This window comes from Myodes glareolus, chromosome 22, assembly GCF_982192425.1.
Source record: "Myodes glareolus chromosome 22, mMyoGla1.1, whole genome shotgun sequence".
NCBI lineage: Eukaryota > Metazoa > Chordata > Mammalia > Rodentia > Cricetidae > Myodes > Myodes glareolus.
In genome coordinates, this window is record NC_142047.1 from 23,387,557 (window position 1) to 23,413,861 (window position 26,305).

General features: G+C 47.5%; 1 pseudogene; it reads left to right on the plus strand.

Moving 5' to 3' along the window:
* Positions 1–2,069: 2,069 nt before the first annotated feature.
* On the plus strand, positions 2,070–5,542 carry LOC125396685 (tubulin beta-2A chain pseudogene; annotated as a pseudogene).
* Positions 5,543–26,305: the final 20,763 nt, after the last annotated feature.

Consider the following 26,305-nt stretch of genomic DNA (forward strand, 5'->3'; position numbering starts at 1 on the left):
AGGAGCTGGGGATTCAAACCCAGGTCCTCAAGATTGAGCACCAAACACTTTACTCATTGAGTCACATACCTGACCCTTACAGTTATTATTTTCTATGCACCTCAAACCTGATGTTTCTCAAATGCTATTATTGGTTAAAAAAATGAATTCTAAGAGTTTGAAAACCATATATTGAAGATTCCAAGGAAAACAATAAATATATGAAGACGCAGGGAATCTAATGTAACCACTCCTCACTGCTGCTCATGGAGTAACTGTGTGCATACATCTGGAGCTGCACTGGACCAGAGATCAGAAAGGAGCTCAGGGATAGAACCCAGCAGCACTAGACCACCCCCTGGGTGGACTCCACTGCTGGGACTTAGGTGAAATCTGGTGCAAAGCCAGGATGAATTTTCTCTTTTAAATTCCAGCGGCATGATCAGGGATTGGAGGCAGCTGCCCACGTATATAATCTTCTGACTCTAAATGGAGTGCTTTGCTTAAAAAAAAAACTGCTGTCTATGAACTGGGAAGGGCTCATTGTTATAGTTTTAGGCCAAGAAGCTCTGTTTGTCTATCTACTGCATGGAGAATATAGGACAGAGAAAAATGACTATGTCTCTTTTCTTATTGGATACAATATACTGGATACAATAGAAAAGAGACCAAAATAGAGGTGGGGACAAAGACAGGCAATGTATTAGAAGCCAAGGTGACATCAGCAAACACCCCCACCACCTCCACTACCGAATTTGCTAGAACCACAAAAAAGAAGCTGAATGACTGCACACAGATTAGAGCTGAGTTCAAAACCCTGCCTCCTGCCGGGTGCCTAGGGGCCAGCTCAGAAGGAACATCCTGGCCAGGTGCACTCTGCAAGCAGAGATTGCACCTGGGGGGAAGCTCGCACTCAGCTCAGCTACAACTAGTTGTGTGATGAGGGTCACAGTTTACCTGGGCTGGGAAGAAGAGTGCTGTGGATTTCAATGGGCCCAGTGCAAATTTGGAAGCTGCCAGTCTTATTCTGTCCTAACTCACCGCCCAGTGGGGCCTCAGCCTCCTCAAATTGTTGCTTAGGACTTCCAGTGTGGTGTAAGGTACCTGGCATGGGTCTTAGGGTGCTCAGTTCCCAGCTGCCATGTGACATAGCCAGAGGAGGTCACATCTTGAGTTCTGAACTGAGTGGACTCACTTTGTCCACTGCTTGCTTTCTGGTAAATCTCCTGAACGCAGGGCCGCCTTGCCCATCTAGCCTTGTTAAAATTCAGGGATTGGGGTCCAGAGTTCATATCTTCCCCCGTCCACACCCCTTCTCCTTTCAAGGACATCGTTGAACTGGTCAGGTGCTGCTGGCTGCACCCAGAGGTCTGTGCAGACCTGGAGTGTAGAAGGTTGAGAAGGTGCCTCTGGGGGTATGAAGACCTCGGGTCATATCCTAAATCGTTGTCATGCTGGGCTGGCTCTTGCGTGTGTGACTTTTCCTTTGTGGGTTAATAAGAGAGTGTGTTTGCCCTTCTGCAATGAGGGAGCAGACGAGTGGGTCCTCACTGTGCATTCTGCACAACATAGACAGCTGAGATGTGGGGGAAAGTCAGGGCAGGAGTTTTTCACATCCGTGGTGGCCTTGTGTATAAAGTGAGCAGGCAGGTTCCTGGGCTTCCACGTTCCTCCCAGAACCCGGATTTTGTGCTGGTTCCATTGGATCTCAACTCAGTTTCACTGGCTATGGACCCAACTGCTCCAGTGCCTCTCTAGTAAGTGACTTCAGTGGACACATTTTCATATCTGAATAAAATGGACTCCTTACTATGTCTTGCTAGTTCTTGCTCTCTCTCTCTCCCCTCCCCTCTCTGTCTGTCTTTCTCTCTCTTTTATCTCTCATCAGCTTCACCCAACTTTGGAGCTTATCAACTTTCCTATCCCCTTTCTTCTCTAGGCTCTCATTTCTGGGGAGCAAAGAGTGGAGTCTTGTCTGTCCATCACCACCTGTCTGCACCCACCGTGGCTGGAGTACTTTGCTTTCTGTCCCAGCAGGAAAACTACCTGAGAATGACTGTGCTTCCCAGCAAGCAAGGGGGGAGGGGAGGAGGAGCCCAGTGGCATGCTTCTATGTGTTCAATCTGGGACAGGAAGAGCAAGGCCCAGACCTGCACAGCTGTGAGTGCTGGCCTCAGGGGTTGTTTCCTGGCTCCTGCCTGAGTCTCTATCTCACTACTTCTTTCTCTACCCCACAGGCAGCCCCTGCAGCTGCTCAGGCACCTGTAGCTTCAAAGACTAAAGGCCACCTCCAGCAGACAGAGGGAGTGGGGGCTGGTTTAGGGATCTGGGGCTAAGGACCAGATTGGCAGAGAAGTCACTACTGTTCTGAGTTGTAACTCTGGGGACACTGACTGTCCTTTAATCCCTGAAGATCATTCTGTTCCCACTCTAGATTTCTGCACTGTCTTTAGTCCCTAAACCAAGCAGTCTATCTCCATTGGGATGCAAACCCTAAAGACCACATCTGGACTTTCAGGGGAGTCAGAGCCCAGGTCTTCATTAAAATTTCTTCTCATTGTAGCATGGTGCTACTGCATGTCATTCATAGCCCTACCTGGGAGGTCGAGGCAGGAGGATCATGAGTTCTTGTCCAAAATAGGCTATGTCAGATCCTGTTCATAAATTAACAAATAAACAAAGAACAAATACTTCCTAGAGGGGTAAGCATTGCCTCCCTTCTCCATACCTCTTCTTTCTCAGACTGCTATGTCTGCTGCCCAGTGGGCTGCTCCAAGTGTGCTCAGGGATGGATCTGCAGAGGGACGTCTGGTGCCTATGGGTATATCTACAGAGGGACGTCTGGTGCCCGGGGCTGTGTCTGCTGATGGGCATCTGACAGGAGCACTGGCTGTCACTGGTTTTAGGTGTCAGGACAGTAAAGGGAGCAGCATCTACAGAACTGAATTGGTTTTCCGACTACTCTGCCATATTGGCTGTCTATGGTCTTTTCTAACAAGTAAGTGAAAGACAATCAGATTTGATGACTTCATTCTGACCTGGTTGTCTCTGCGTGGCTTGGGATACGGACTGAGGTGAGTGATTTAACACCAATGAAGAGACATGGGCTGTGAACTCAAATGTTAGACTCCCACCATATGTGAACAACACAGGTAAGGCACGTTGACCTTCATCTCTCGCACGAGGAAGGGGAAGCAGCTGTTGGTGGGGGCAGAGCTCTTTTGTCCATCACGGAGCATGTGCACAGTGCGGAGCCGTCTCCATCTTCTACTTTCCTTCTCTGCCTCTCCGACCAGACCTGCTTTCGTTCCTCAGGAGGGCTGACTTGGAGGAGACTTTGGGGTGGGAAATCCAACTCTCCAGGGTTTTTCCAGTTCTACTTGGGGCTTCTCAGACTCGACATGGGGAAGAGACTTTGATCTTAATCCCTTTCAACACCTAAGCCTTCGTAGCTGAAATGATGCTAATTACAGAGAAAATTAAGCCAAAGTGCAAACCCCTGTATTAGGATCAACAGGAAACTTTCCAAACCAATGGCCGGGAGTGGGGAAAGTCAAGATACACATACACTTTCATCTTCAGGTAGAGCCTTGCTCTGTAGCTCAGCCTGATCTCTACTTCCCTGTAAGAATTTTGGCTCAGGCTCAACCATGTGCACTGTAGTTAGAACAATGTTCCCTGAGGGTGTGAATTGCAGACAGAGGCTGAAGACTTCCCCTTGGGAGAACCACACACTGTGAACAGTGCTAGCAGAGACATCCCCACAAGGAGACCTCGGGGTCCCAGAATCCTGAAAGGACACCAGATAACCAGTGTGGGCTCCAAGTCACAACTAAGATCCACATCTGCGTAAATCATCATTCCTCCTCGCCTCCCCCTCCCACGCACACCCACACACATCTCAGCCCTCCCCACATCACCCCCACCTCCATTCAGGATGAATCTGAGCCTTCAGATTCCAGTCCTGAGGTCCTGTAGCTCCTTAGCCCTCCATCCACCACTGCACTGAGGGCCAAAGCCCCCACCCCTTCTGCAGCCAGCACCATGCCTGAGATAGTATGCATTCAGGCAGGCCAGTGCCGCAGCCAGATTGGCGCTAAGTTTTGGGAGGTGATAAGCGACGAGCGCGGCATCAACCCCATTGGCAGTTACCATGGTGACAGTGACTTGCAGCTGGAGAGAATCAATGTGTACTACAACGAAGCTGCTGGCCACAAATATATGCCTCAGGCCATCCTGGTGGACCCAGAGCCTGGCACCATGGACTCAGTGAGGTCAGGACCCTTTGGCCAGATCTTCAAGCCAGACAACTTTGGATTCGGTCAGAGTGGTGCAGGAAATAACTGGGCAAAGGGGGTATTACACAGAGGGTGCTGAGCTGGTGGACTCCATCCTGGATGTAGTAAGGAAGGAGTCTGTAGCTGTGACTGTCTCCAGGGCTTCCAGCTGACCCACTGACTGGGGCGGCGGGAGGCACAGGCTCAGGCATGGGAACCTGCTCATCACCAAGATCCGAGAGGAGTACCCAGACCACGTCATGAACACCTTCAGTGTCGCACCCTCACCAAGGTCTCTGACACCGTGGTGGAGCCCTATAATGCCACCCTCTCCGTGCACCAGCTGGTGGAGAACACAGATGAAACCTATTCCATTGACAATGAGGCCCTGTGTAACATCTGCTTCCGCACCCTCAAGCTGGCCACACCCACATATGGTGACCTCAGCCACCTGGTGTCAGCCACCTGCTTGCATTTCCTAGGCCAGCTGAATGCAGATCTGCGCAAGCTGGCCCTGAACATGGTGCCCTTCCCACGCCTGCATTTCTTCATGCCAGGCTCCGCACCCCTGACCAGCAGTGGCAGCCAGCAGTACCGGGTCCTGACAGTGTCTGAGCTCACTCAGCAGATGTTCGACTCCAAGAATATGATGGCCGCCTGTGACCCGCGCCATGGCCGCTACCTGACCGTGGCTGCCATCTTCCATGGCCGCATGTGCATGAAGGAGGTGGACAAGCAGATGCTCAATGTGCAGAACAAGAACAGCAGCTACTTCGTGAAGTGGATCCCCAACAGCGTCAAGACGGCCGTGTGTGACATCCCTCCCTGGGGCCTCAAGATGGCTTCCACCTTCATTGGCAACAGCACCACCATCCAGGAGCTGTTCAAGTGCATCTCGGAGCAGTTCACTGCCATGTTCCAGCGCAAGGCCTTCCTGCATGGTACACAGGTGAAGTCAAGGACGAGATGCAGTTCACCGAGGCAGAGAGCAACATGAACAATCTGGTGTCGGGATACCAGCAGTACCAGGATGCCACCGCTGATGAGCAGGAGAAGTTCAAGGAGGAGGAGGGCGAGGATGAGGCTTAAGAACTTCTCAGATACATTGTGCACCCTTAGTAAACTTCTGCTGTCCTCCAGCATGGTCTTTCTGTGTGTAAATTATGGTGCTCAGTTTGCCTCTGTCAGAAATTCACTGTTGATGTGATAGTGTGAACCTCCTTTCAAGATTATAGTATTATCTAAGATATCTATACTAATAAAAAGCATGTATATATATACACATATATATGTATGTATGTATATATGTACACACACACACACATATATGTATATATTAAAAAAGCAAAAACAGATTATAGCCCTTGGCCAGAATGTTCTAAGACTTAGAGACAACATTCTCTTGTTGGAGGCTGTGAATGTGGCCCTTGGCTCCTGAGGAGGCACTGCATGTCAGAGTCTTGGAATGCAGTGAAGCCTGCAAGCCAGGGGAGTCCCAGGAAAGTTCCACATGAACTAGTATTAACTTCTTTACCCATAGGTCCCTCCACTGTTGGCTATCTCCAGAACATGGAATAGATTTCCACACCTGCCTTTAGTTGTGCAAAAGAGAAACAGGGTCAAGTGTGAGGTATGGCTGGTGTGGGAGAGAGAGACAATGCAGGAGGACACACAGGTGACACCAGAGACCAATCCCTCACAACTCGTCTGAACCCAGCAATTAGGGAGCATGTATTCCCAGCCAGGGTAAGGTGACATCCATCACGGTATAATGGTGGGCAGGCTGGCAGGATTAGTTTCATGAAATGCTGGTTAGGGTGAGGGCCGGCACACTTAAAGGAACTGGAATGGAACTTTCGGGAGGCAAGGAGGCCATGGAGCAAGCAAACAGCTGCAGGTGATAAAGCCAGCATGGGGCTGGGGAGGGAGGGAGGTTGTTATCCATGTACGTGTGCTCAGATCCTGAGCTCTGCTCCTGTGTACTCTGCGCTACCCGGGACCAGGTGGGAATGACTCAGCTCAGGAGGACACAGTGCTGGGTGCAGAAGCGGTGATACTTCTAGGAAGCAGCCCCGCTCCAGGCTCTCATCTGCCCTCTGTTGGTCACCTGACCCCCTCTTCCTTGGAATGCCATGTTCAATGGTCTGGATTTAGAGCCCCTGAACCCCTGGGATGTGAGCCCCCGGGATGGGCCTTAGGATTCCTAGTTCCCAGCAGCAGCACTGAATGTGCCTGGGTATGAGGAGAGTCATCTTGGGTTCTGAGCTCAGTGAACTCTGTCCACTGATTTCTTTCTAGCCCCGTTCCTGAGAGCATGCTCACCTTGAATGTTCCTCCCTGTCACACTTCTGACTTGAGACCCAGGTTACCTCACCTCACATCACTCAGCTGGTTGGGGGCATCTCCCTGGATTCAGGTCTCTGTGCAGGTTTGGTGACTCAGTGTAGGTGGAAGGCAAAAAAGGCGCCTTTTTGAATTGAGGACCTCAGGTTCTGACCTCAGTTACTGTCAGCATGAACTAGCTCTCGCATCTGAAACTTTTCCTTTGAGTGGTAAACCTGAAGGGCGCTTGCCCTTCTCAAATGAGGGGACATAAAAATGGGCCTCTTGCTGGGTGATGGTGGTACATGCCTTTAATCCCAGAGTCAGGCAGGTCTCTATGAGTTCTAGGCCAGCCTGGTCTACAAAGAGAGAGTTCCAGGACAGCCAGGGATACAGAAATAGAAACCCTGTCTATAACTACACACACACACACACACACACACAGGCAAAAAAAAAAAAGAGAGAGAAAGAAAGAAAGAAAGAAAGAAAGAAAGAAAGAAAGAAAAGAAAAAAGAATGGGCCCCTTTCTCACCTCTAAATCAGACAGGAACTCTCAGGTCTGGCCCTGCTATAGGAGATATCCTGGTATGGCCTGGTGTTCCCAGCTCTCGCCAATCTTTTTCCTGCGGTTGCACAGGGCAAAAACATGAGTGGTACTAGATAAGCGCTAAGTCAGAGCAGGGGACCCAAATAGTATCAGGCAGGCTGGTCTGTGACCCCCTTCCTGTTCTCATCATCTTCCCTCAGCAGCTGGCTAAGGACCAGAGCAGGAAGTGTCCTTTAGACCTGGGACACTGAGGCCCGGGGAGTGTGTGCCGGGCAGCTCAGTCCTGATGCTGGAAGACTTTCATAAGTGTCCAGATCTGGGGGTTATTTGTCCCCATTTTTCCTGCTGCTGACTTCAGGCACTCAGCCAAGGCACTCAGGTGGGGCTCATCAGCTTTTTTTTCCCTAGTACAATTCCCCCAACAGTCTGCTGATGGAGCATGGCTTCCAGAACGGCTCCTGTGGGGTGGGAAGCAGAGCTGCCCCAGAGCCTGCTGTCCAGGGCCGTGTCTGCAAAGGGGCTTTAAGCAAATGCTACTGCTGCGTGTGATATGGGACAGTGCCAAACATCATGACATCTACAAAGCCTGATTTGGTTTTCACACAACCCTCATCTCTTTGCTTGCTGGTTTCCTTCCTGGTTGCAGTGATAGAATACCTGACAGACAGAAGCAGCGTTGGGGAGAAAAGATGTATTTCAGCTCTCAGTTCCAGCTCTTTACAGTGGGCATTACTGCTGCAGAAGCCTGGGGGAGCTGCTTGTAGTATGTCCGTACTTGGCAGTAGGGTGGAACAAATGCACTCACTCGTGTTTGACAGTGCTCAGCCTACTTTCTCCTATTTAAAATTTTTAATATGGGCCAAACATGGGAGCATACACCTTTATCCAGCAACAAAGGCAAACAGAGCTCTGTGGGTTGGAAGCCAACCTGGTCTACAAAGCAAGTTCTAAGACAGACTGGACTATCACACAGATAAACCCTGCCTCAAAACAACAACAACAACAACAAATTTAAATATGGTCCAGAACCCAACCTAGGAGAATAGCACCCCACCACTTTTAGTTAGCTTCTCTCACATTGATCACTGAAATCAAGACGATCTCCCACAGCCTCATCCACAGGCCAACCCAGATAATGCTTCTCAGAGACTCTTGATTCCAGATTAAAGTAAGTTCACAACTAAAATTAACCATCATGGTCACGAAGTCCCACCCTAACCCAGAAAATATTTGCAGTTGATAGCTGCTGGGAGAGGGAAGATAATTTTTCTCCAATGGTGTGTCACATGGCAAGCCTCGGGCCCAGAAGTAGTTTGCCAACACAAAATAGACTCCATGCTTTTTTCTGGGTTTTGTTTGTTTGTTTGTTTAGATATTTTTTTTAGAGAAATAACATGAAGTTGGGTCTGTTGTAGGGGGTGATCTAGGAGGTTTGGTAATAAGGGAAAGAATATAATCAAAATACATTGTATGAAATTCTCAAAGAATAAGTAAAAACACATACAATAAGATAAGAAACCATCACATGCTACATTCCTTTTCCTGTGAAATATATAAATAAAAATATAAACTCATGTAGACCATTCAGGCTCCAGTTACCTCTTGGTATGTGAGAATGAGACTTGGTATGAGGTTTGGGTCTGGTTGAGTTACAGTTGTTCTGGTTGAGTTATGGGTATTCTGGTTGAGTTATAGGTGTTCTGGTTGAGTTATAGGTGTTCTGGTTGAGTTACAATTGTTCTGGTTGAGTTGTAGGTGTTCTGGTTGAGTTGTAGGGGTTCTGGCTGAGTTGTAGGGGTTCTGGTTGAGTTATAGGTGTTCTGGCTGAGTTGTAGGGGTTCTGGCCGAGTTGTAGGGGTTCTGGTTGAGTTATAGGTGTTCTGGTTGAGTTGTAGGGGTTCTGGGTGAAGGGAATTGGGGTAGGAGCAGTGAGAATAGGAGTCTGGGTGCTCAATGCTCTGCAATCTTCTGACTGACTCTCCTTTATTAGCTAGGCAGGAATTTCTCCTACTTTTCAACAGTGAACTGATGATTATAGCTATCTTGTATATCTGTATCACAGTATATACACAGTATATATACAGCCACAGATGGTGCACTGACTGTGTACAATGGCCACGGATGATGCACTGACTCTGTACAATGGCCACTGATGGTGCACTAACTGTATACAATGACCACTGATGGTTCACTGACTGTATACAATGACCACTGATGATGCACTGACTGTGTACAATGGCCACAGAGGGCACACTGAGTGTGTACAATGGCCACGGATGGTGCACTGACTCTGTACAATGGCCACGGATGGTGCACTGACTCTGTACAGTGACCACTGATGGTGCACTGACTCTGTACAATGACCACTGATGGTATACTAACTGTGTACAATGACCACAGATATTGCACTGACTCTGTACAAGGGCCACTGAAGGTGCACTGACTGTATACAATGGCCATGGATGGTGCACTGACTGTGTACAAGGGCCACTGATAGTGCACTAACTGTGTACATAGTTTTAAGTCTGAGGCTCTTGGTGGTGAGAGGAGCATGGAGCTCACAAAACACTAGGGAGGGATCATTATAGAACAGAAAATCTTGTTTTAAAAAAGAGGAAGGGAAAGAGGAAAAGGAGGTGAAGAGGAGAGAGAAGGAAGAAGCAGAAGCAGAAGTGAATGAGACATGATGACACACACCAGCAATCCTAAATATTCTGGAGGCTCAATCAGGGCAATTATAAATTTAAGGCTGCTGAGCAAGACCATGCCCAAACAAAAACCAAACTCTAAACAGAGAATGGCTTTCATTGAGAATGCAGAGGCTAGCCTGAATGAGGAACTTCTGGCACAGACACCTGAGAGCTACAATCCTAAGGAAGCACAGCTTGAGCAAAGGGTTGGCAGTGGGGGACAGCTTGTTGTGTGCTAGAAAAAGAAGGCCAGGGGCTGGAGAGGTGGCTCAGAGGTTAAAAGCACTGACTGCTCTTTCAGAGGTCCTGAGTTCAATTCCCAGCAACCACACGGCAGCTCACAACCATCTGTAATGCGATTTGGTGCCATCTTCTGGCCTGAAGGCATACATGCAGACAGAACACTGTAATCACAATAAATAAATATTTTAAAAAGAAAAGAAACAGAAGCCTGCAACTTGGTGTAAGTGGAAGGAGTTTGTGTCCCTCTGAGGGGGGGGGGATGGGCAGAGGTCACGTGCCTCACTCAGATGACTCCATTCTGGCTACTCTGCTTGCAGCACTGCAGAGACTAAGAAAGTCTCAACCAGCATCCCACTCCCCATGCCTGGCGCTACTCAGATTTCTTAGATTAACAAAGACCTGGAATCCACCTTCTTGGGACCACAGACAGCAGCAGTTTAGTCTCATGGACCTGGGATACTTGCGATTATCTTAATTAATGAGTTAAGTTAATTAATTATTCACTGTGCTGGGATCATGCCCATGGCCTTGCTAGGGAAGTGCTCTACCACTGGGCAGCCACATTTCTAGCCCAGGAAACTGATTTCAATGGATGCAAAAGGTTACAAGCCATGGAAACACCGTACAAAAAATCATTTGGAAAAAATAAAATGGCCTCCATCATTTTCTTCTGGGTCTCAAGCCCAAGCACTATTTATTTTTTAAAATTATTATTATTTTATAGCTGTCGTGTGTGGGTGGTGTGTGCATTTGCTCGTGTAGGTGTTGGTATGTTCGGTGTAGGTGTGTGTATGTGCAGCATAGGTTCATGGAGGCCAGAGGTAGACATTAGCTATCTTTTCCGGATCACTCTCCACCTGCATTTGTAGACACAGGGTCCCTCACTGAGCCTGAAAGTTATTAATTAAGCTTGGCTAACTGGCCAATGACCAGCATCCACCTGTCCCCACTCCCAGTGTTGGGGTTACAGGCACTTGCCACTGTGCCCAACTTCTTACATGAGTGACAAGAATCCAAATTCAGGCTTTCGTGCTTTGGAGGCACAGTCATTGCTGACAGAGTCACCTTGTCAGCCCCACTATTCATTTTGGGTTACACAGTGATACTTACCTTATGGTATTTTCATATCTATGTCTCATTGTACTTTGTTCCAGTTCATTCTCTCTCTCTTATGCTCACCCTTCCTCTATGCCCAGCCTCCACTCCTGAGAGTTTTTCTATCCCAATTGGTAATTGGAACTAGCCCACAATCATGTGACTGCCTGTACTGGTGACAGAAGGAACCTGGTGGTGTTTGGTGGAGGTACCCAAGTCCCTGATGTGGAGTGCCATGAAGGTGTACGGTTCTCATGGAAACCAACTCAAGCAGATCTACACTCCTACTGGTACTGCATGCTTGTGCAGTGTGGCTGGCATGTTGTTCCCGCTGCCGTTTCCTCCCAAGAGAATCTGGGTTAAGCCTTCTGGGGCACGGCCAAGGCTGTGATGTTTTCAGTCCTGGTCTAGAAGCCATGGTGCCAATGTTTCATAAGTACCCAGCCACTGCTCTTTTATAACTATTTCTGGAGTCCAGCTGCCAAGCCGCCAAGGAACAGGAACACCGTGTCCTCACTTGGCCTGACAAACAACTCTTTAACTTGCAGTTTTCTATTTTTCAAGTCATGTGTGAAATGGCATCCTCAGTCACACCTGCCCTGTTCCTGAGCGTTCTCACCCTTGGGGCTGTGCAGAACAGGGGCGATTGTCGGCCTCTGTTGGTGAGACGTGATTATAGCAAATTAAGCGTTTTGGTGTGGGCATTATTGGAATGGCTTGCTTACTTCCAGAAATGTCAGTGCCAAGTATACCATCGTAAAACAGCCTGGTGAAGTTGCTCAGAACACTGGCTATGGAGACAGTCTGCCTAGCCAGACCCTCTCCTACACTTGGGATGTCAACTGGCCGACTGTACCTCATGTCTCATCTGTAAAAAAAAAAAAAAAAAAAGGAACAGTAACTGTGTCTCTTCCATAGGGCTGCTGTGAGCCTGAATGTGTCTAGGACAGTCCCTGGCACATATCAGGGACTCAAGACCGTTTCCCTCTCAGCCATGGTGTGGGGGCAGTCAGCAGATAATCCATAAGTGCTCTTTAAATTACTCTAACCAGGCTTATTGGACAGTCTCTCATTCAGATTCTAGCCAGGTCCAACCCTGCTTAGCTTCCAAGAGGAGAGGAAATATAAACACAACACAAAGTTCTTATTAGGAATCTTCAAGTCTCGGGCTGGAGAGATGGCTCAGAGGTTAAGAGCATTGCCTGCTCTTCCAAAGGTCCTGAGTTCAATTCCCAGCAACCACATGGTGGCTCACAACCATCTGTAATGGGGTCTGGTGCCCTCTTCTGGCCTGCAGGCATACACACAGGTAGAATATTGTATACAAAATAAATAAATAAATATAAAAAAAATCTCATTAAAAAAAAAAAAGAAATCTTCAAGTCTCTATTTTCTATAGTAGGTCTCAACCTGTGGGTTGTGACCCATTTTGGGATCCCATATCCTGTGTATCAAATATTTATATTACGATTCATAACAGTAGCAGTGTTCAGTTATGAAGTAGCAATAAAAATAAATAATGTTATGGTTGAGGTCACATGACATGAAGAACTGTATTAAAGGGTCACAGCCACAGGAAGGTTGAGAACCGCTGCTTCAGAATAACACAGTCCTAATGGGTGAGGATAAGGCGCTGTGAGGTCAAAGAAATACAGACAAACCTAGAACTAGACGCAGTGACAAGTACTGGGGGACTTACTGATAGAAGAGGGGTCCCGGCACCAGCAGGGCTGATCTGGTGCCCACAGTTTGGCTCAGGAAGCAGTATTTGGAAGAGAACAAAAGTGACTTGATGCTGCTAGAATGTGGCTGGTTTATCTTAAGATCATACTGAAGAGCCGGGTTTGCATCATTTAAAGAATTAAAATGCAGGAAAAGTCTTGAGGTAGCAGCAGAAAGAAAGGAAGAAAGAAAGAAAGAAAGAAAGAAAGAAAGAAAGAAAGAAAGAAGGGAGGGAGGGAGGGAGGGAGGGAGGGAGGGAGGGAGGGAGGGAGGGAAGGAGACAGGGAGGGAGGGAGGGAGGAAAGAAGGAAGGAAGGAAGGAAGGAAGGAAGGAAGGAAGGAAGGAAGGAAGGAAAAAAGAAGAAAATAATAAAAGGCCAAGCATGGTGGCACATGCCTTTTATCCCAGAACCCAGGAGGCAGAGGTAGAGGCAGGTGGATCTCTGAGTTCCAGGCCCGCCTGATCTACAGAGAGATAGTGAGGTCCAGGACAACTAGGACTACATAATAAGACCCCATCTGAGAGAGAGAGAGAGAGAGAGAGAGAGAGAGAGAGAGAGAGAGAGAGAGAGAGGGGAAGAGTGTAGGAGCTGTGTGTGACCAGGCAGCAGGTTGAGTCCTGTGCATAGTCTGGACAGGCTGCAGGGTTGGTAGAGCTGACGTCACCCCTTTCGCCCAACATGGATGCCACCAACCACGGCTACAGTGCGTCGATTCATCTCTCCATTGACTTGTTCTTTCCTCACCTGTGACCCCCAAATCTGAGGAAGTCATAGCTGTCTGGAATGGGGAGAAGATGTACCTAGCCACAGATTCTCTAGTCGGCCCTGGGGCCCTGCCTACCCCTGAGATGTTCCCCTAGGGGGTGCTTTCTTTACTAGTTAGAATCTTGGCAGGAAATCAATGAGTAACTGGGAAAAATTTGTAATAAGAGATTGTTTACAGAAGAGTGGGAACACTCAAGAGAAATACACAGAGGTTCAGTGGGGGCTCCCAGGCCTACAGCCCTGGGAAACAGCAGCCAGGCAGGCCTGAGTCCAGCAGCAGCCTAAGAGGAAGGTTCAACAGCAGCTCTGACTGTCAGGCTGCCTCCCAACCTCATACGACGGAGCCGGAGGAACGTGTCCTAGAACTGTTCCCTCACCCACCTCTTCACCAGTACACTTAACCAGATTTTGTCTCTGGGGCTCCAGAAAGCCTAGATAGGGAATGCCTAGATCCCTTGCCAGGTCCACCCAAATTTAAGGATAAACTTGGCCACACCAATTTCTCTGGGCCGCCATGGCCACCTGCATGTTCACTGTGAGGAGTCTCAAAGGACATCCATGGCAGGTACTTGGCCCAACCATGGGCCTCAAGACCACAGTGTGGATCCTACATCCCAGCTCTAGACCACGGGCCCCAAGACCACAGTGTAGATCCTACATCCCAGCTCTAGACCACGGGCCCCAAGACCACAGTGTGGATCCTAAATCTCAATCCTAGACCATGGACCCCAAGACCACAGTGTGGATCTTACATCCCAACTCTAGGTCTATGGGCCCCAAGGCCATAGTATGGATCCTATATCCCCATTTAGACCATGGGCCCCAAGACCACAGTGTGGATCCTACATCCCAACTCTAGGCTAGTTCCTTGATTCCTTCCTGCCCTCTCTCTATGAGTGGTCTCCTGGTCCCCACCTTTTCCTCTCCAGGAATCAAGTCTTGGCTTCTCTGTATTGCCCATACCAGTCTGAACTGACACCCCTTGATAGGGAAGAAGTTTGTGAGTGGGGGGCTTCCCCCATGGCACTGCAGAACTGCCCACTGACTCTGAGATTATGCTGTCTTTATCCCCAGGGCCACAGACTCAGGGCAGAAGGGACAGGGAGACTATATTGTCGCCACTCCTCGTCGGCACCTGTAAAGCACACTCATGGAGGAAGCTGTTTCCGAACTGGTAGGTGTTTCCTTCCATCATGGCTGCAACTCTCAGGCCTGAGAAAACTCTCCCCTGGCAGAAATTCATGTCTGCATCAGTCTCAAGTATCTCCTCAGAGACATATGGGTCACATGGACAGCTGAAAAAAAAAACCAAAAACAAAACAAAACAAAACAAAAAAACAAAAAAACAGCAAATCACCACAGCAAGTTCCCTAGGGGAAGGGGGCAAGAGGCCACAGAGGGCACATGTTCAGGGCTGCCAGCATCTCTCTCTCCCCCAACAACACACATCCCAGCAGGCTTTGCCCATCCCAGAGGAGGAGGCAGAATCAGAAAATGCCTGGAAATAGTCTTGCCTGCTCATTTTCCATATAATAGGGAGCCAGGAAAACGATTTTACTTTCAAGTAAATAAAAGGGTTTTGTTCGTTTGTTTTTGAGATGGGACTTTCCTATATAGCCCTGAGTGACCTGGAACTTGATAGACAGGCTATACTTGTAGTGGTCTGTCCTGTCCCTTTAAGAGACAAGCCTTGCCCACTCCCTCCCCCATCCCCCTGAGGCAAATAGATCTTCCTTCCGCTTCTAGCCTGACCAGGCTGTCCTTGAACTCACAGAGATCCACCTCCCTCTGCCTCCTGAGTGCTAGGATTAAACGTGTGTGCCACTACGCCCCAGCAAGCCTTGTTTTTAGGTTTGCCAGTTTACATGGCACAATTGCTACGTTGTTTGTTTGTTTGCTTACTTATGTTTTTTTCTTCAGTGCTGGGGATGGAACACAAACGCTCCATTACGCAGTTCTTAACCAGCACCGCCCAGTTTCACACTACCAATGTGATGTTACTGAACATAGATGGAGAGAGATGTAAAATAGCTCACTGCTATATCATTTTCCCCTCAAACAGTTCTGTAGATTACACCAGCACACTGGTATGGAAGCACATGCCTGTAATCCCAGCCCTCGCGAGGCGGGGGCCGGAGAATCACAAGTTCAAGGTGATCCTCAGTCGTTTATCAAGTGTGAGGTCAGCCTGGGTGGGATACACGCGGTTTCGTCTCTAAAGGAAATTTCAGCAGCGTCATTTAGCCCTGGTTATCCCGCAGGACCACACAGGACTGCGCATCTTGAATTTTGAAGCGGGGTTGACTTCACTTGCTGGGCATTTGCTGCCACCTGGTGGTTGATTATTTTCACTGCAAGCTGGGAAAATTCAAATGTAGAGACACCAGCCGTCAACCAACCAGCCTTCTAAAATGCTCTCCTCGGATGCTGCGCAGAAGCTTCCAAGTTTGGAAAGCATGACATGTGCACATACTGCCCCTGGGAAAAGGCTTTAGAGTTGTGGGCAGCTATAAGCATCAGCTTCCAATTTCCCCAGAACGCATCTCTGTTTGCTGAAGGGCACCTGTCCTTCCTTCCTTCAAAAATCAGAACACAGTTCTAATTCCTGATTGGGAGGATGTATTTTAGAATTTCCTTCCCAGCTGGACAGGATTTGGCACATTTAGGCTGCTTTAAATTGGGGGATATTTTATATAAAGCCGCGTTGTGTTTGGTTGTTTAGTTAGCTTTTACCTTTTGGCAGCAGCATCCGTCTATGTAGCTCAGGCTGGCCTTAAAAACCTAGCCTAACCTTGTATATTATCATCTGGAGCTTTGAACATATATCTTTTTTAAAATATATATATATATATTTATTTTGTTTCATGTGCATTGGTGTTTTGGCTGTGTGTATGTCTGCGTGAGGATGTCAGAGCCCCTGGATCTGTTACTAACAGTCGTGGGCCTGTCACATGAGCGCTGGGAATTGAACCCAAGCCCTCTTTCTGGAAGAGCCTTCAGTGCTCATAACTGCTGAGCCATCTGTCCAGGCTCTTGACCACATTTCTTCACAACAGGCATCAGAACATAATTTTTTTAAAAAATATTTTTATTTGGTGTGCATGAGAGAGGGAGGGAGGAAGAGAGGGAGGGTAGGCATATGCAGTAGAGTGCATGCAGAGGCAGAGGACAGCTCTGGGGAGTCGGCGTTCTCCTTCCACCTTGACATGAGCTTCAGGAAGCAAATTCAAGTCACCAGGCTTGTGTAGCAAGCACCTGCGCCCACCGAGCTATTTTTCCAGCCAGAAGGGTTTTTTTTTTGTTTTTTTTTTAATGAAGAAATCTTTACTCTAAATATGAAATTGCAAGGTATGGACTTAAGGAGTCGGACAAGACAAGCTTACTCATTAAAGGCCTGGCTGTCTCCCTGGAAACAGAGATATTCTTTGAAGGAAACCATTTGTCCTGGGCAATCTTTTGTCAGCTTGACACAAACTAGGGTTATCTGGGAAATGAAGTCCATGCCTCCTGCTGGTATGGTGACTTATGTCATTAATCCCAGCACTTGGGAGGCTGAGGCAAGCGTATCTCTGTGAGTTCAAGACCAGCCTGGTCTACAAATCGAGTTCCAGGGTTACACAGAGAAAACAAACAGAAAAAGGAAGGAAGGAAGGAGGGAGGGAGGGAGGGAGGGAGGGAAGGAAGAAGGAAAGAAAGAAAGAAAGAAAGAAAGAAAGAAAGAAAGAAAGAAAGAAAGAAAATGCTTCCACTGAATTGGTGGCAGCAAGGGTGTCGTACACCTTTGATCCCAGCACTCAGATCTCTGAGTTCAAGGACAGCCTGGTCTACATAGCAAATTCCAGGACAGCCGGGGCTACACAGAGAGACTGTGTCTCGAATCCCCCCACCCCACCCCCAAAAGAAAGAAAATGCCTCTATCAGATGAACTTAATTTATGTGGGAGGGCAGGTGGTCCTGGGTGATTGTATAAAAAAGTAGCTGAATGTGAACCCGGAGAAGTCAGTGAGCATGTTCCTCTATGACCTCTGCTTCAGCTCCTAACTCCAGGTTTCTGCCTTGGCTTCTGTCCATGACGGATTATAAACCTTAAGATGAAATAAACCTTTTCCTCCTCCAATTGCTTTAGCAGTGGTGTTTATCACAGCTCTAGAAAGCAAACTAGCACGGCACTGAAAGGCCGTGGTCTGGTTGTAGCCAAAGACGCTTTGTAACTTCGCGAGTTCATTCTTTTTGAGTTAGCACGGAAAACAATGTGCTAACATCTTAGCTTTGATTTCTTAGGGCCAGGGATAATCTGGTTTCTATTGCCTTTGCTTTTCCCCTTCAAATTAGCGAGGAAGCAAGGTCATTTGGGAAGTGCCCGCCCTGCTGGAGACATCCAGCTTGGGACTGACGTGATGGGTGTTGAGGCTCCGATCAGACAGGAGTTAACGCCTAGTAGCTCTGGATCTTCTGCCAGATGTGGCACCTATGGGCCTGGGGTCCAGGCCTGTCACTGCCACTTGCTAGGCATGCCCCTCCTTGCCTAGAACAACGCTAGACACACAGCGAAAGCTTACTAAATACAGCTCCAAGAGAACAAGTATTGGTGGTAGAGCTCGGGGGTGTGGGGTGGGAGGCATGTTGGGAGACCCCAAGTGGAGAAGAAAGGATGTATTTTATTATTATTTATTTATTTATTTAATTTTTCAACGCTGGTGATGGAACCCAAGACCTCAAACATGCTAGGAAAGCTACCAGGTCTCATTAAATTGCCCAAAATTGTATTGAACTGACTTCGTGGTCCAGGATGGCCTCGAACTTGCGATCTTCCTGCCTCACCCTCCTGAGCAGCTGAGACATCAGGTCTGTGTGGCCAGGCCTGGCTTCCTCTTCTTTTCTAAAGGACTCAGCACAGTGTAAATTCTAGCAAGGATTCTCGATACCCACGGAAGAGTAGGAGGATTTCCAGGGGCCAGCTCAGCAAGGAGAGTGGTTGACAAGCCCAGGGCAAGGATGCCTATACTCCACTCCTGGGAGCCAACATCCAAGCCCACTATGGGGCTTTTCCTGAGCTTAAAGAACACCAAGAAGGAAACCACTGTCTGGAGAGGAGAGCTGAGGATCAGGGGACATGGAGCGGGGCCTGGAAGAGTAGGCTCCATGGATTCCAGGTGACGAGAGTGGGGGAGCTTCTTTCCTCTTTTTTAAATTTATGATCTCACTATGGAGCCCTAGCTGGCCTGTAACTTACTTGTAAACCAGGCAAGTTAGCTTCAAACTCACAGAGATCTGCCTGCCTCTGCCTCCAAGTACTGGGATTAAAAGTATGCATGACCATGTCCAGTTTAATTGTATTCATATTTTTTATTTTTATTTATTTATGTTTTGGGGCTGGGCGCCAACCCAGAGCCCCACCCACAGTAGCATGGTGGGTAAATGCTCCACAACCAACTGAAACCACAGCCTGTTTGCTCATCTCCCCTCCTTCCTCTCTCAGTGTTGATAGCTGAAGTCGTCAGTGCTCATAGCAGGAGGTTCATCAATTATAGAAAAGAACCAAGACCATCTCAGGCCTATGGAGATTCCTCGCTAACACCGGGGTGTATTCACAGAGAGTATTTTGGGTTTTATTAATTTTTAATTACACAGAATATATGAATACATTCTTCTGAAAAATTAAAACAGTCCAGAGAGATCTCTGCTTCTCCTAGGCAGCCAGCTCTACCCCGACTCCCCTCTTCCAGCCCTTTGCCAGATAACCACTTAGAAACACACTTAGAACTGTCGGAAACTTTTCGTTCTTTCTTCCTTCTTTGTTTGAAGTGCTGGGAGTTCTCGGGGCCTCTTGAATGGAACCCTTTTAAAAATTAGTTAGAAATACATAACAAATCCAACTTTGTGTCCTTATTTTTTTTCCATCTCACTGGCGAATACGTTTTCTGTTTGGGTCGGGGCATACCTATGAAAAAATATAGTATTTTACATGGTTTTCTTTTTTAAACATTTCTGTGTGTATTTCTTTATCAGTTTGTGGGGGGGGGGTGCATGAATGCCATGGCACATGTATGGATGTCAGAGGACAACTTTCAGGAATTGGTTCTCTCCTTCCACCATGTGGGGTCCTGGGGATCGAACTTAGATCATCAGGCTTGGCAGCAAGCACCTTTACCCACTGAGCCATCTTGCTAGCCTTGTTTTGTTTTCTCAGTAAGGTAGTCCAGGCTGGCAGTGAGCTCAAAGCAATCCATTCAGTTCAGCCTCCAAAGTCTGAGGTTATATGCGTGAGCCACCATGTCTGCTTTAATTTCTTTAAACAATGTTTTTTTATTAATTTTTTGGTAACCTGGCTTAATTTTTTAATTTGTGTATGTTCATATGTGTGTACATGTGCATGGAGGCCAGAGGTGGACAGCGTGTGTCTTCCTCAGTGGCTTGCTGCCTTATTTTTTGAGGTGGGGGGGGTCTCTCATGAACATGGAGCTCACTGGTGAACTAGACTGGCTGGCTACTGAGCTCTGGGGCTCTCTCTCTCTCTCTCTCTCTCTCTCTCTCCTCAACTCTGGGATTACAACATCTGGCTTTTTTTGAATTCTGGAGATCCAAACTCCAGGTTTGGCAAATACTTTCCAGCTCAGCCATCTCCCAAAACCAATTTCTTGATATTTAAAATTTGTTAAAACAGACACTGTTTTACATGTCCAGGTTAGCAGCTTCAGCCAGGTTTTCTTTTTTTTTAACAACACAGTACAATGTCTAAGTATCATTAAACATTCTGCAACATTTTTCATCTTTTTTCTTTTTATTTATTTATTTTAATCAGGAAAGGGGTACCCTCTGTATTACTCAGGCTAGAGCAGAATTCCTGGGCTCAAGTGATCCTCTTGCCTCAGCCTTCCACGTAGCTGAACCCTGGTTATCTCATCCATCTCCTAATGTGTTATTATGCAACGTTTTAGCAAAACACACAAAGTAAACTGGTCTAATGAACCCCAATGCACAGGACCCCAAGCTCCCACAAACGTCAGCATTCTTCTATGCTTCACACAGCACTGTTGGGGACAGCACCATAGTCATAGCCACGTGACATCCTTATTAAGCTTTCTCCTTATTGCTAGAAAGTTGAGGTTATTGATCTTGCCTATGGCTATAGGATTTAAGCAGCTCACCATCCCATCTGGATTTTGTCCCCTTCTTCATTTAGCCTGATGCTGTCCCTCTTCTGACCACAAACATCCCCTTTCCTACTTTATAACATGGATTCTGCCTCCATGACTCTATGGGCTTTTGTTCCGTCTGACTGTCACTCACTGCCTGGAATGAGACCTGCCAAGGTTCCCGGGGGAGAGAGTCCCAGGGTCAGGTAAGGGGTAGCTTCCTGTTCTCAGCAGTTGGACACAGCCACGGTCTCTAAGGGGCTGTGATGGCCACAGGCCCCCCGGTGAGAGAGCGTTCAGTTTGCACTGGAAAGCTCAGCTTGCAAGAGGCCAAAGGCAAGAGGGATGTTTCTCTCCTTGACTTGACCAGAAGCCTCAAGCAGCATCAAGGCGTGGAGCGAGGAGAAATGCAGAATTTTAAAAAGAAGCACAAATAGGTCCCTAAAAAATGGAGGTGGAGACCAAAGAGAAGGCAGAGGGAGATCCGTGCAGACTTTGGCAGGTGTGCTAGCCTTTGGGGAAACCAAATCACCGCAGAGGAGAGCACAGGTAGAGTCAAGGACAGGTGCACTGGGCTGGATCAGCATCCCAGTGTTCAAGGGAAATACATGCCAATGAGGGATGCGGCATCGTCCTCTCAGGATGAGGCTGAGGATACAGCTCTACCTGCTGCTGTCACACTGCCAGGCCACCAGAAGGAGTCAACACCATCCCTGCACCACCCCACGCCTCAAGTGATTGGTTTGCTGGCATGTTGGCTGTAAGAACTCAGGTCTTTAAAAATGACCAGGAGGCTGGAGAGGCACCAACTCAGCCGTTAAGAGCACTTACTGTTCTTGCAGAGGACCTGGGTTTGGTTCTCAGTGACCGCCTGGTGGCTCAAAACTGTCTGTAACTCCAGTTCCAGGAGATTCAATACCCTCTTCTCGACTCCTCGGGCTCACACAGGCACACGCACACACACACACACAGGAGATGGGGTGCGAACCCTGGGCTGCAGCTGTTGGCCAGTCTGGGTTTGAGTCGTCCTGTTGCTTAGCAACATGACCTTGCGTCCCTTCAGCATCCTTTCCTTCTCTGATCCACTGGGGATGCTCTGCATGGCCATGGACAGGACTGAAACAGCATCAGTAAAGTGTGTAGCATACAGAATCCCCTCTTGCTAGAATCCCCTAATAAAGAATCCTGGCTACTCTCTCTGTAGTAGGATTCTTCGTTGTTGTGCTCATTGCTGAACAGCAAGAAGTAGCCCATATGACAATGTGATAATTATGCATCCTCTCCAGAGAGGCCTTGGATTGTCAGTACGATAATGGTAAAGGAATCCCAACTCTGCTCTCTGTGAAGAGCATCCTGGGGGCTCAAAAGGTTCAGGGGCAGCTTCGACTCATAGCTCACCCTATTTCAAACACAAAACAAAAATCAACAACAACCAAAAATAAAAAAGCAGGATTTTGAGATGTTCTGCCAAGTTCTTGCATAACCCAAACCCTTGGAAACCCTTGCAGTTTGGGGGACTATATAAGCCCCACTTTTTACTTTGTTCAATGTATTTTCTCAAACTCCACTGTAGAAATAAAATAGGTTTAGACAGAAAATAAAGCTTCCTTAATTTGGCCAAAGAATTTGGGCAATGGTCTTTACTCTTGTTTGGTGGGATTAACAGGATCAATGAAATACTTGCTTGTTTTTAAACCAAGTTTGATTCCTAGCACCCGTGTCAGACAGTTTGCAACTACCTGTAAGTCCAACTCCAAGAGATCCAAAGTCCTCTTCCAGCTTCCTTGGGCACCTATACTGACATACATAGACACACACAAAGAGAAAATTTAAAATAAAATATGTTTTTAATTGCTGAAAATAAACATCACAAGCAAAGGCCCTAAGAAAGGAAAAGTGAATGATGAGACACCAGGGTGCCATCACGTTCACCAGGGCCTTCTCTCCTTATTTGCTAATAGTACTTTTTAGGGTTTATATAGAAAGAAGCATGTTCCACTTGTGTAATGACTATTCTCGGTTGCCAACTTGACTACATCTGGAAGAACTACAACCCAGAAGAAGAGGGTACATGTGTGAAAGATTTTCGGCTTGGTTGGAAGTTGGTGAATCTATTTCAAGTCTAGACCCTTGAGGTAGGAAAATACACACCTTTGATTCGGATTCTGTGGCAGGAAGACACACCTTTAATAAGGGCCACACTTCCTGCTGCAAGTCTATATAAGGACACAGAAGAAGGAAGCTTTTGCTCTTTGCCTGTTTGCCTTCTCCTTCTAGCACCTTCTCTTTCACTGGCATTGGAGCCTACTTCATTGGCAGTTCAGCTTATACTAGAGACCAGCTGAGACATCCAGCCTTGTGGACTGAGCAGCTACTGGATTCTTGGACTTTCCATTCACAGCCAGTCATTGTTGGTTTAGCTGGACTGCAACCTTGAAGTCTTTCCAATAAGCCCCATATATTCATTTCATATGTTCTGTTACTGGAAAACCCTGACTAATACGATTTGTTTGTTTTGACTTGACTTTGAGGCAGAGTTTCTCTGTGTAGCTCTAGCTAGCATGGAACTCGCTATGTAGACTAGGCTGGATCCCTTACCTCTGTCTCTTGAGTGCTAGGATTAAAGGCGTATGCGACTGTGCCTAGCAGAAGCTTTCTTCTCTTTCTCTTCCTCCTCCTCCTCCTTCAAGGCAGTGTCTAATATTACAGGCCTGGAATTCACATGCAGTCCGTGCTGGCCCTGAACTCATGGCAATCCTCCTGCCTCAGCCTCTTAAATGTTGGAATTACAGAATCAAGTTCACTGCTTTCTGAGCACACTCACGGCTTCAAATTTGTTTCTGTTTTCTCCTTTCATTCTTTGGGATGCTTTTCTTTTGTCTTTTTTCTTGAAACATTAGCTGCAAATATATTTAACAGACAACCAACCACAAGAGAGCCCTTGACAGATGGCCCTCAAAACAGATGGTTCCATTGAAAGACAGCAGTTGAAAATGGAGAGTAATTTGAGCCAATCAAGAAGACAGGGTCCTCTGGAGATAAAGTTTCCACAAAAGCCAAAACCACATCCCCCAAGCTCCCTTGGTACGTGTTTCACCCACAGAAGAGCCTTCCTGAGGGTGGAGAAAACTTCTTTTTTTAAAATAACGTCTGGAATTTTGAAAGGAAGAAAGAGGAGCCTCAGGGCCTTGTCAATCAAATCCATGTTTCTTTTGACAGTTTCAGCATCAGTGACAAATTGCCCATTCTGACATAAACAAAGTGGATAGACATGGGCAAACCTGTCTCTAAACAGTCGCAACGGAGAAGTGTGTGGGATGGTTGGGTTTCGTTCTTTCTTTTCTCACCCAACAGTCAATATATTTAATAACAAATAAAACAGCTAGATATTTGAAAAGCCCTACCACCTTCGCAAAGCTGTCTGATCGTCAACTGTCGATGACTAACGAGTGTGTGGGCTTTCCTTCCATTTCAGTCGCAGCGGGCTGCAAAACTTTCAGGACTTCTCTGAAACTCACCAAGGGTGCCAAGCTCACCCATGAGGCTTGGCTGGCACAGAGAGTACTGGCCTCCACGGCAGGAGTCCAGCGTGCTCCTGCTGGTCTGCCACCGCAGCCTACATAACTCTGGACAAGACGATCAACCGCTGGAGCTTCAGTTCCCCACAAAGTTCGGGATGCTAAGAAACCTTCGTTGTCTTCCTAGGGTGGTTTCAAGGTTGTTGCAGGGAATAGAAGAATACAAGTAAATCATTTTTCCTCTCATTGTTTTGCCTGATTTGATAATTTTTTAAAAGATTTATTTATTTATTACATTTACAGTGTTCTGCTTGTGTGTATACTTGCAGGCCAGAAAGAGGGAACCGGATCGCATTACAGATGGTTGTGAGCCACCATGTGGTTGCTGGGAATTGAACTCAGGACCTTTGGAAGAGCAGGCAATGCTGTTAACCTCTGAGCCACCCCTCCAGCCAATTATTTGATTATTTACAGTGACAGAGCAGTAGACCTTCTATTTATTTATTTATTTATTTATTTATTTATTATGTATACAATATTCTGTCTGTGTGTATGCTTGCAGGCCAGAAGAGGGCACCAGACCCCATTACAGATGGTTGTGAGCCACCATGTGGTTGCTGGGAATTGAACTCAGAACCTTTGGAAGAGCAGGCAATGCTCTTAACCTCTGAGCCATCTCTCCAGCCCCCAGCAGTAGACCTTCTTGAGCCAGAGCACAGCCCCAGGGCCTTGGGCATGCTGGGGAAGCATACTACCATGGAGCTATGGCACCAGCGGATCCATATTTGACTGAGAAATAATTTCCTGCCACAAAATGCCCAAGTCCTAACCCAAGCTCAGTAAGGTTTTGCTTGTGTGTACTTCTGTGTCCATACTCAGCACAAGACCACACTCATCACATCAGCACGTCCGAGAAAGAACAGTCTCAGCTCTTTCACTGTCAATTAGCGTGGTGTGTTCTTGAGCGCGCTAGAATTGGGATCCCCAACTACTTTTTCTGACAGCAGTTTATGAGACCCACTTACACAGACGCAGCAGCAGGTGGCGGTTTGCCCATTGCCAAGGAGTCGTCCACTGCATAGCCATGCCACAGTTCAGACAGCCATTTATTCCTTGTTGATGGACAATGGGAAACTAGCTGTTTCCAGTTTAGAGCTGCTATGAATAAAGCTGCTATGAACATTTTTGTAGAATCACTTCCGTGTCAATGTTTCCATGTCTCTTAGGTAAGAATGTAGTGGCAGAATGGCTGGGTCTGGGGTGGTGTGTTTAACCTTCTTAGAGAGTGCGCGTTTTCTGGAGCCGCGGTGTCTTTTGTGTGTGTGTGGGGGGGGCGGGTCTGTTCTCTAATAGATCCCGGATGGAGAGAACAGCTCTATGTATTTTTCATCCATCAGCAAAGCTGACAGAATCCAGGGTCATCGCTTTACAGGGGCAGAACTGTCCACATTCTTCTAGCAGAAGCAGTCTTCCTCCTTTGAGATAAATCCACACTATGGGTGGCAAAGCTCAGAGATGGAAGGGCCTGCGTCCGCCACCCAGACACGCGCCTCACTGCTGGACTTCTAATGAGGTGAGCAAGCAAGATGCCTCACTGTTTCAACTGCTACCAGCAGCTTCAGCATCCCGAGCCACCTAGCCGCGCTCTTAGCGTGCCTCCACTGAGCCTGGTCTTGCTCTTGGCATCCTTCACACAGGCTTCCAGGCATTCCTGCTGCATTGCCAGGAGCCGCTGTTTCAGCAGAAGCCAATTTGCCATCCTTGATAATGTCGAATCACCTTTTGTGCAGTTGAAATTAAACTCGCGCAGGGGGCAGCGTTAGAGCCGGTCCTATTAAGCTTTTAATGTCTCCTGGAGAATACTGCTGATCACTCAGCCACAGATCACAAAGCTTTATGTAATTAGCTGCCACCCACTACGAAATCATCTCTGGCAGCAGCAGCTCGAGACAGGAGAGCAATCAGTGTGGTGGGGGAGGCGTCTGTCTGTCCTTTACAAAATATTCCTT